The 10177-nt window shown below is 43.9% G+C and overlaps 1 long non-coding RNA gene across 1 annotated transcript; it reads left to right on the forward strand.

Annotated features, from left to right (window-relative positions):
• The first annotated feature begins 1160 nt into the window (after positions 1-1160).
• LOC135399884 (uncharacterized) lies at positions 1161-6130 on the forward strand. The gene is made up of 4 exons (XR_010424440.1): positions 1161-1941; positions 2039-2150; positions 2634-2716; positions 5194-6130. It is a non-coding gene; the product is annotated as an uncharacterized LOC135399884 (long non-coding RNA).
• Positions 6131-10177: the final 4047 nt, after the last annotated feature.

Here is a 10177-nt window from a genome sequence, read left to right on the forward strand (position 1 = left end):
TGTGCATGAAGCTCCCATGGCTGGTTTCGTAGGTGCTTCTCCGGCGATTTGTGCGGATGTCACGGAGGATACCATTTGTGATGATGGTGATGGTGAGGTGATAAAGAAAAAAAAAAGTGATGGGAGTCGCGACAAAGTCGGACTGGCTACTCCAGGACGCCTATACACACGATGAATACAAACGGGTGAACGGGTTAAAGTCATGGAGTGCCACATGTAGTTCAAAAGTTTCAAAAGAGTGAGTGTAAAATGTCAAACAAGAAGAGGAGTCACTGAGGGAGCACGCACAGCACATACTTAGCAAGTCATAGAATGTCGATTACCCCACAGTTGTACACGTAGAAACCCTTCAAGTGCCCTCAGCGCCTTGTCGGCCGACTGACGGGTGTACGCCGAAATAAATTCTTAAAAATAGCACATTAAAAAAATCCACGACCTCAACATAAACACTGCGAAAACACATCATAGTTAGGCTTAGGGAGGGAATGTGCCGTATGTTAATTTAAGGGCGCCGAAACGTTGTTTTCAATGCAACGCACAATTCGAACTTTTTTTTTATGAATATTTCTACCACCATTAATGATGTGACTTCTAGTAAGAGCTGGAAAAACTGAAATATCCAGCTTAAAAGTGGACGAGACGACGCGCGTATGTATACAGGAATAACAAGAGCCCGATCTCAAAATTCACGGTCTCGAAAGCAAAAACAACAACTACTTTATTGTGAGATGATGAATGGGGAGTTTCATCGCCAGGGGCGATACTCTACCCCATTGCTGGTGGTGATGCCGGGAATGAAATGATGAGCCCCTTCACAATAAGGATCGAAGTCCTATGGTATCCAGAAAGGTCAAGAAAGCTTTGAGGGCAGGGCGTTGGTGGGCTGGTTGTGGCCAGGGAACAAGCAATTTTGTGAGAGAGAGGGGGCGAGAGTCCAGCTCGTTAAGGGATCCAGAGAGTACGTTTCGGGAAGGTGTGGGTAATGGAGAAGAATGTGCTCTAGATCTCCTACAGCACCGCAGTGACTGCATTGGGGAGAGTCAACTTGTCTCAAGTGGTAACGCCACTGCGCTGTAAAAGCCACATCGAGGCGCATTCGCTGAACTAATGCGGCATCTTGACGAGAGATATGTCGAGGCATGCGGAAAGCGAGCGCTGGATCAATTCTGCTCAGCATGGCTGGGGCACAGTAAATTTTTTTACACCCAGTTTTGCACCAAATCCGTGTTTTTCTACATAAGCACCCCTTTTTACTCCCAGAGGTGTAATAAAAGGCGTAAAAAACAGCGTAAGAAAAGGTGTTCTGAAATTTACACGGATTTTTACACCTACAGGCAAATCAAATGGTGTTACTAGAGTGTGAAAAAGAGTGTAAATACCAAAACACCCTTGTTACACGATTTTTACTCTTTTTGCGCGAGTTAAGGGTGTTAAAATGGTGTTAAAAGACGTCAATGATGGTTTTGAGAGAAAGGCTATACTACCATCACTGGTGTTTTAGAAGGCATGAAGGAAGCCCACACTGACGAGATATAGTGTTTATGGCAGGCCAAAGTCAGATGTGTGCAATTAGCTTCGTTTCGTTATTTTTCTTTTTTCCAAGAGGTAAACAGGCGTCGGTCCCCTGGCGGAAAACCCCGCCAGGGGACCGACGCACGTTGGAGTCGGTGGGCGGCAAGCCAAGCCAAGTCAAGGCCGTCAGCGCGGCGTTCGTTTTTTTTTCGTTTTGGTTCGTTTGGTATGGTGAGGCCGCGTCCGTTACAGTGAGATAGAGCTTGTTTTTCAGCAAAGATGACAGACGCTACGTGCCTAGTTGTGGTGCTTCATGCGGACATTAGACAAAAGTGCCTGCTTCAAGAGGACACTCCAACTGCTTTGAGGAGTGCTATCTCGGCTTAGAGAATGTTGGCGTCATACGTGAACGCCACTGACAGGAATCAGGTATGTTGCTTCTTGTGCCATACGCTTGAAGTAGAACACAGAACTACACATGCAGAGCGTTGTGATGACTTAGTAACAACATTGCTGTCACCTCTAGGTTCGGGATAGCGACTTCAGTGAGTGTTGAATTCGCGGAGGGCGATGAGATAATGCATACGGCGACAGTACCCGTCTTGCAACCTCACCGCCAGGAACGCTCGAAGGATTCAGTACGTATGAGTCGACTGTTATCCTATCTCTGCAATTTAAGCTATATTGTGATCATATAATAGTAGTGTTGCTCAGACTCTCACGCGTCCCTCGGAGCCCGCTACCATGTGTTGAAATAGCTTGTTTGGAAACTTAAAATTGCGCGTCGTTGTCGTCGCCAATGTCATATTCCTTTTCTCTCGCCACGGCATTGTTCGACATTGTGCAGAAAAGGAATGTCAGGCTCCCTTCTGGTAATTCATGCTAGTAGTTCATAGTGAACAGTAGGATTCAAGGGGAAGACGTCGAGCACTGAAGTGTTGCCTATCAAGCAAAAGCTATTGTTTTCTGTTGGAAAATAAGTGTGTATTGGGTACATATGTGCTGTGCTGTGTGCACTTGGTGTTTTCTCACTGAAAACCGTAAAAGTTCAAATTGGGAGTATATTTACATGTAAAGTTACTGAAAACAGTAAGTTGTGTTCCCTGTTGGGGCTTTTACAGACCTCCTTGCTGTCCACGCCCTGCGAATACTGGGTTCGTGTGTGAAGGGTTCCGAAGCAATAAAGAACATGTTTGTGCATTATGTAAGTATAGTCCACTTATAATCATGATCATAGTCCTGCAATTTGGTAAATTTAGAGAGTACGCAGTGGTACCAGTGAATCTCATGGTAATTGAATTACTGGGTCGTGTAAGAGAATATCTATCACTATTTTTATTGATATTGAAATAGATAAGCTATGTATATAAACATTGACGTTTTGTCGGTTCAGTGACAGATGTCTTAGAGGTAGAAGGTCGAAAAGGCATGGTTATGCTCAACTAAACGCAACGTACAAGTGCAATTTATATGAAGGCTGATGACGTCGCACAAGTATCTCAAAAGCTGTAGATCTGGTACCGATATTTGTCATTGAATGTCCACTTACATATCGATATACCAACAATTTCCAATATCGATGTAATATTGTGTTCATCAATATTTTTATCGAATCTCGATAATTAATCAATAATTTTATCCAATCTCGATAATGATATATGTGCAAATTTTTTTGATATCTTTGCTCCTCTACAGGTTTTCCCGCACGTTTTATCCAAGCGTTACTCAATTTAACCCACTGGTCCACCACATTAATAAAGAACACCAACCAATTTAATCCAAACGCTACCCAATTTAATCCAAGCAACGTGTGTAAATATATTCCTTCATGGAAATAGACATGACTAAGACTTTTGTGATTATGCCAATGTACCTGATACCTGATATCCTTTCTGTTAATGTATCCTGAGTTTAACACCTGATCTGTCAACCCCTGGCTTTTGCAGTGTCTTAGGACTGCGTTTTGTCGTTATGAGTTTTCATTACTATTTTCAGGATTTGTTCCAATAATTTATTATATCGGATTACTGTTGCTTCAAACAGCGTCATACAGTGTTTTATGACTGTCGACGGTCATATTGACATTCCATGACCATTTCCATGCCATGTGTCATGAATCGATTTTATGGGACTAGCGCTGCGTCGAACAGTGTGATAGTGTTTTATGAGTACCGATGGTCATTATCACATTCCGTGACTATTTTCATGATATGTGTAACGAATCAATGTTATGGGACTACCACTCTTTCAAACAGTGCGATACAGTGTTTTATGACTATGGATGGTCATTATCACGTTCCATAACTATTTGAATGACGTACCATGAATCAATTTTATGGGACTACCGCAGCTCCAAACAGTGTCGTATATGTGTTCTGTGACTACTGACGGTCATTATGACATTCCATGACTATTTTCGTATGTGCCGCCTCGAATCAGTTTTATGGGACTACTGTTGCTTCAGTGTCATAGCTCGTTTCTGACTATCAATGGTTGTTATGACAGTCCATGAGTTTATTCATGAATTGGGTCATGACTATGCTTTGTCCGAACACCGTTTTCCATGCCGTGTTGTAAGTGTTTTATGACTTCAGACGGCTGTTATGATATTTAATGGCCATTTTCATGGTTCTGTGTCATGAAACGTCGTTATGGGGCTATTGCTGCTTCACACAGTGTCATATAGCGTTTTATGACTACCAACAGTCATTATGACATTCCATGATATTTTCATAATATCACTATGGCCTGACTCAATGCAACTCAGCTTCTTCAGATCATGTCATGCAGTGTTTTATGACCATCTACTAACATCTTAGTGACCATTGGCAGTCATAAAAAAGTGCGTGACACTGTGTGAAGGAGCAGTATAGCTGCATACAGTCATGACCCGCATTATGAAAATAGTCATAGAATGTCATAATGGACAACTGTAATCGTAAAACAATATATGGCAGCGTTTGAAGCCGTGGTAGTCCCATAACATTGATTCATGGTACATATCATGAAAGTACTTATGGAATGTATATAATGACCGTCGTTAGTCACAAAACACTGTATGACACTGTTTGAAGCAGCGGTAGTCCCTTAAAAGCAATTCATGGCACCATATCATGAAAATAGTCATAATGACAAAAAGCAGTCATAAACACCGCATAATATGCAAAAACCAGGGGTTGTTGGATCAGTATTCATAAACTTGTGATACATTGGCGTAACCATGAAAGTCTCAGTCATTACAATTACCATGACGGAATAACACAGAATACTTTTACACATCTTGCTCGTATTAGACTACGTAGCGTTTACATTAAATTGGTTGGTGTTTGGATTATTTTGGTTGTCCAATGGATTAACTTGGGTAGCGCTTGGATGAAAGTGAGTGACCAGTGGATTAAAATGAGCGAGAAAACCTGTAGTAATTACACAACAGTCGTACAAGTATGCAGTTGAGGCAGTGTTTCCATTTGGAAGGCACAGTCCCTTTGCATATGGGAACTGTATGAACATCTCAGACAACATTTGTCCTAGATGATAACAGTTCTCAAGTTGTTATGCAAATTCCCTGAGCAGTGAAAGAAGGACGGGGTCATATATTTGTGTACTACAATTATATCCAATGTTCAAGGCCACACTATTCACACCATACGCATTCCTGAACCTGTGTTTCCCCTTTCATAGGATACAGCTGTGCCAGTGACACCGTGCATCATGTTCACTGGGAGCAGCATTCAAGAAGCGGATTATATGGACCTCTATGTCGGCGAGTAGCGCCTTCTCAGAACCATCGACCTTGACGAGGGCTGGGCTGCTATTCTTGCAGCTATTGGTTATTTCATATTGTCTACAGTTCAAAGCCGCACCGTACATCTTGAAGCCTGGAAGAGCGGTACCTGAAAGTGAGTGACTCTCGTGCAAGAAGCCCCGTGGATCAATTTTTTCAACAGTTATGGAAAAGAGTTTGTGAATGCTTCGAACATGCTTCGACTTGTAGTGAGCCCCCCCCCGCCCACCTCCCAAACAGGCAGCCATTTCGTCAAGGAATTGGAAATTCTTCGGAAGCACGGGTGTGTTCTTTCTTGTCCTTTGGCACTGAACTCTCATAAGCATGGGGGATTACCTTTCTTCTGGCAATGTAGCCGTCCATTTGTCAACATACCTGGCACAGCGCATTACATTTAGGGAAATTGTTTTGGGTATTCTGTGCTTCCATTTCTAGTCTTTAGTATGTGCTCTTGTTAAGAGATAGTCTTCTATCCGTTTTCCTTTTCTTTTTTTTGCTTGCCAGAAAAGCTGTTTTCTTTTGTAAAAGCTGTTTGCTGGCTGTTTTCATTACCCTTTCGCATCAACGTGCTATATTTGCACTAGCTTCTTATTTGGTGTACTGGATCTGTAGTGGTGCCTTATGTGGATTTAAACATTTAATATGCCTTTTCATCTTATTTTGTGTCTCATTGCTGCTGTTTCAATTAGTTATGTCATCAAGGACTCAGTTCTGCTTTGCCTTCCTTCCACATACTGTGCATATTGTTCCACTCTGGGCAACGTTATAAGGAATTTAGTTTCACATGTGTACATGCACTTGTACTTCACCAATAAACATAACTTTGTCATCATACATTGTTCCAGGCATATTCCTCACATTCAGGCACGCTGTTGAGCTGGTCGGGCTATCCTTCTTTTCCAATCTGCGGAACACCAGTCCTCCAGTGACCTGCCATAATGGCTTTCTATTGCTCGTCTGGTGCGCCAAAAATCTCAGATTATACAAGGTGACAAGCCGAGGCCTCGCAAGATTTCCGTAACCAGCATGTGCAGCTATGCAACAACCAGCTCAACAGCGGAGGTCCGTGCAATGCTGCGTCCGAAACACTCCATTGTAAGGGTGTTTCTTCTGCAAAACACCCCTTTCCATCGGTGTTTTTGGCAGCTTACACCTTATGGAAGGGGTGTTTTGTGCACGTTACACCTTTTGAAAGGGTGTTTTGTGCCGATTACACCCTTTTAGAAAGGTGTAAAAAATTACACCCTGGTGTATGGTGTAAAATTTACACTGATATGAGGTGCGCTATGGGACAAACCATTTACACTAAAAAGGTGTAAAAAAATTTACTGTGGGGGGAGAATGTCAGCGGTCCATTGGCGGGAAGCCAGGGGAGTCACGAGGCGTCGAAGTGCGGAAGGACGATCTCCTCTCAGCAGCGCAATACGCGTCCGTCTCCGAGACGAGAGAGCTGCTTCTGCGGTGTTGCCGGCCTGTTCATTCCCTTCGACACCACAATGGACTGGAACACACTGGAGAACCCTGTGCCCTGCTTCGTAGACAATGCTGTAAGCCACTAACACGTCCGTCACCGGTGCGGATGAGCCTCGGATGCCAGAATTTTCAACTGCTTGCAGCACAGATGTAGAGTCAGTGAACACGACCCATTCCCGCGGGGTAAAATCAACGATGTGCTGCGGAAAGAAAAGTATTGCATTGAGTTTCTTTGCACCAACCCGAAGAGGGAAATTTGTCATAGCTTTGCGGGTGAAAGGGAGCTCGACGCACTTTTCGGGAGAAATGTCCATCCCAAGTCGCGTGAGGTACGGTCTCGCAAGAAACAAAGAAACTGCTTCGCAAAATGATATGCCGTGTTTAAAAATCCGATATCACTAACGAACCACTCAGCTTCGCGAGTTTTCGATATCTGTGAAAGCCGTTTTACCGAATGCACTGATGGAAAAAAATGTTTCGTGATACCCCGACTCAAAACAAGCTGCCTAAAATGTACAGTCGCGCGCGGGAAAATGCCAACAGCGAACTTAGACTAACCTGACAAAAAATACAAACAGCGAGCTTGGACTAACTTGGTAATAAACTAACCAACATGCTTTTCCGACGTGTGCGCCCTGCTAAGCCTAACGGCCACGAAAATGTGACTTTCATTCGGTAAAACGACTTTTACAGACATCCAAAACTCGTGAAGCTGAGCTAACCGCTTTTTATCAATTAGTGATATCGGGTTTTTGAACATGGCATAAACAATCGTTCATTTTCTCTGTTTCGAGACCGTGAATTTCAAAGTCGGGAATTTCGCAACCGGGAATATAGAGGTCCTCCCAAGTACGACAGCCGTACTATTTTTCGAGGCGGACGTAGGGAGCTTCGGCCGTCCACCAATCAGAGAGGATTTATTTTGAAAGACTTATTTTAAAGAGTTTATTTCGTGAAGTGTATTTCTATGAGTTGCTTTTGCCACGGTGGATATTGACAGAGCTTATTTTTGAAAAATTGATTTTTACATGATATATTTTGCAACGTTTTATTTTTGAATTATTTATTTCGGCGTCATCCCCGACTGAGGACCTAACAGTTTCGCCATGTCGAAGGCTCACGAGTTCACACGAGACAGGCTCGCACCTAAAACCTTTCGAGTGTCAACGCATTTTCGACACTTGAGAAGGACGTGTTCTGCGTCCTCTACAACGCCAACGCAAAGCGTGCTATGCGGTGAAGTTTTGTTTGTAGAGTGTACGCTGCACATAGCCGCAGTAGCTTCGCGGCCAGGGAATGAAAAAAAAAAAAAGTGTGCAAACGTGAATCAAATCCTCATAGCCTCTGTTCATAAGTTTGAAGGAGATGTAAAGTGAATCGCAAACCTGTAGAAACTGTATGCTTTTCTGAAAGCTTATAACTTGGACGCTTCAGATATGTAATGGCACTGCTGTACATTGAGCATTTTTTCCGTCATCAGCCCCATCTCATCATCGTCTATTTATGTGTGCGTGTGTGTTTGGGTGAGCATGTTTCCAGCAATCGAATTTCAAAGATTGCTGCGCGAAGCAAAGCTTGCTGACGGCCAGACGCGCCAAACGACGCGCAACACGTGCAACACGCGGCAATACGCGCGCACTCTAACAAGAGAGCTTCACCGCAAAGTATACGCTCCTATAGCAAACCATCATCCTGAATGACAACGTTCTCTCCCTTTATTTGATGGGAACTGGGTTCGTACGCCATTTTTGTGGCAATTATGAACTGCATAATGCCACAAAAATAGCGTACCCCCCCCCCCCCCGTTTTCCGCAAATCAGGGGAAAGAACGGTGTCACTCGTGATGATGGTTGGCTGGGAGCGTGTTATGTGATGAAGTTCATGTTTTAGGGTGCGCCATCTATTGAAAACGCAAGCAACTAGGCGAGCCATCTAGGCGACGTCGTGGCGGTTGTCGCGAGTGCAGTGCGCCTTTCATCGTCGACGATGCACAGTTTGTGTTTCCCGGAACACAAGAACGTAAACGAGACATCCGAATAGATTGCCTGGATGCGAGGTTTTGCAGACGTAGGCGATACAGCGAGCAGACGACGCGGAGACGCGGAGAGATAGAAAGGCCAACAATTTACAGTTCCTTTAAATTTTACCGTAGCAAGCACTTTGTACCACCTACGCGTTTCACCCGACGCGAATATATTGCCTCCGCTGTTTGCTGCACTAAGAGAGTTTTATGAGTAGGCAATACAAAAGTTCCAACTCATAACGTTTTCGTAACTGTTTAGCAAATGCAGAGCGAATAATGCATCACCTCTCCCACGATTCGTCACGAGCTTCCGTTCCTTTTTTTTTTCTCTTTCTCACGTTCCGGTAGGAGCGTGCCAACTTAAAGAAAGTAATAAATAATGCTCGTTAGGTACGAGTTCAAATGACGACGACCTAACAGATTAATTCGACATACAATGCAACTAGTCAGCCGGACGAATTAGTTAAGCTAATTGATGCACCCGCAGCTTTAATTGCAAACAGTCATTTTACGCGCAGTGTCTGTAGCACATCAACGGAAAATCAATAGGCGCAGAGATAATTATTGCTCTTCTCCTTCTTTCGCGCTTATTTCATCATTTTCCTCTTGCGGCCTACACGCATCCCACAGCGGATGCATCCCGAGGGTTACTAATAACCAGCAGATGCTCCTCCATTAAAAGACCTCGTGATATTCCTGACGGCAAATGATCTCCCCATCGTTCAATATCGAGGGCGTAGAGGGACCGTAAATCAACGTCTATTACGCAGTACTGTCCTTACTGTCGTCCTTACAGTGCAACCAACGCGCAAAAAAAAAAAAAAGAAAAGAAAAAAAGAATATATACCAGGGAGGCAGACTAGACGTCGCTGTTTCCAACGGAGCTCGCCCCAATGAACACTTACGGTATACATGACATCTTCAAGGAAAATCATTTCCATGATTACGTTGGTAAAGGACGCGGGATGAGATTGACCCGCACCAATATCGCTTTCGGAGCTTCATTTACGTGAAGTGCAATCCAATCCTTTTTTGTGACACTTATGCTGTTCATAATTGTCACAAAAAGGTGTACGCCCCCTTTTTCAACAAATCAGGGCAGATAACGATATCATTCGAGATGATGGTTGGCTAGGAGCGTGCTATGCGGTGAAGTTCATTTTTACCCGGGTTCGAATCCCGGTGTCGGCTGTGCTGTCTGAGGTTTTTTCCTGGGTTTTCCTCAGACGCTTTCAGACATATGTCGTCACAGTTCCCTTAGAAGTCGGCCCAGGACACACATTCCCCCTGGGCGTCAGTCGTGACGTTGCCCACATCTGTGAGGCCGACAACGACGAGCCCTTTCACAACCACCACCACCACCTCATTTTTAAGAGTGCACACTC

The sequence above is a fragment of the Ornithodoros turicata genome, chromosome 7 (genome assembly GCF_037126465.1).
Source record: "Ornithodoros turicata isolate Travis chromosome 7, ASM3712646v1, whole genome shotgun sequence".
Lineage (NCBI taxonomy): Eukaryota > Metazoa > Arthropoda > Arachnida > Ixodida > Argasidae > Ornithodoros > Ornithodoros turicata.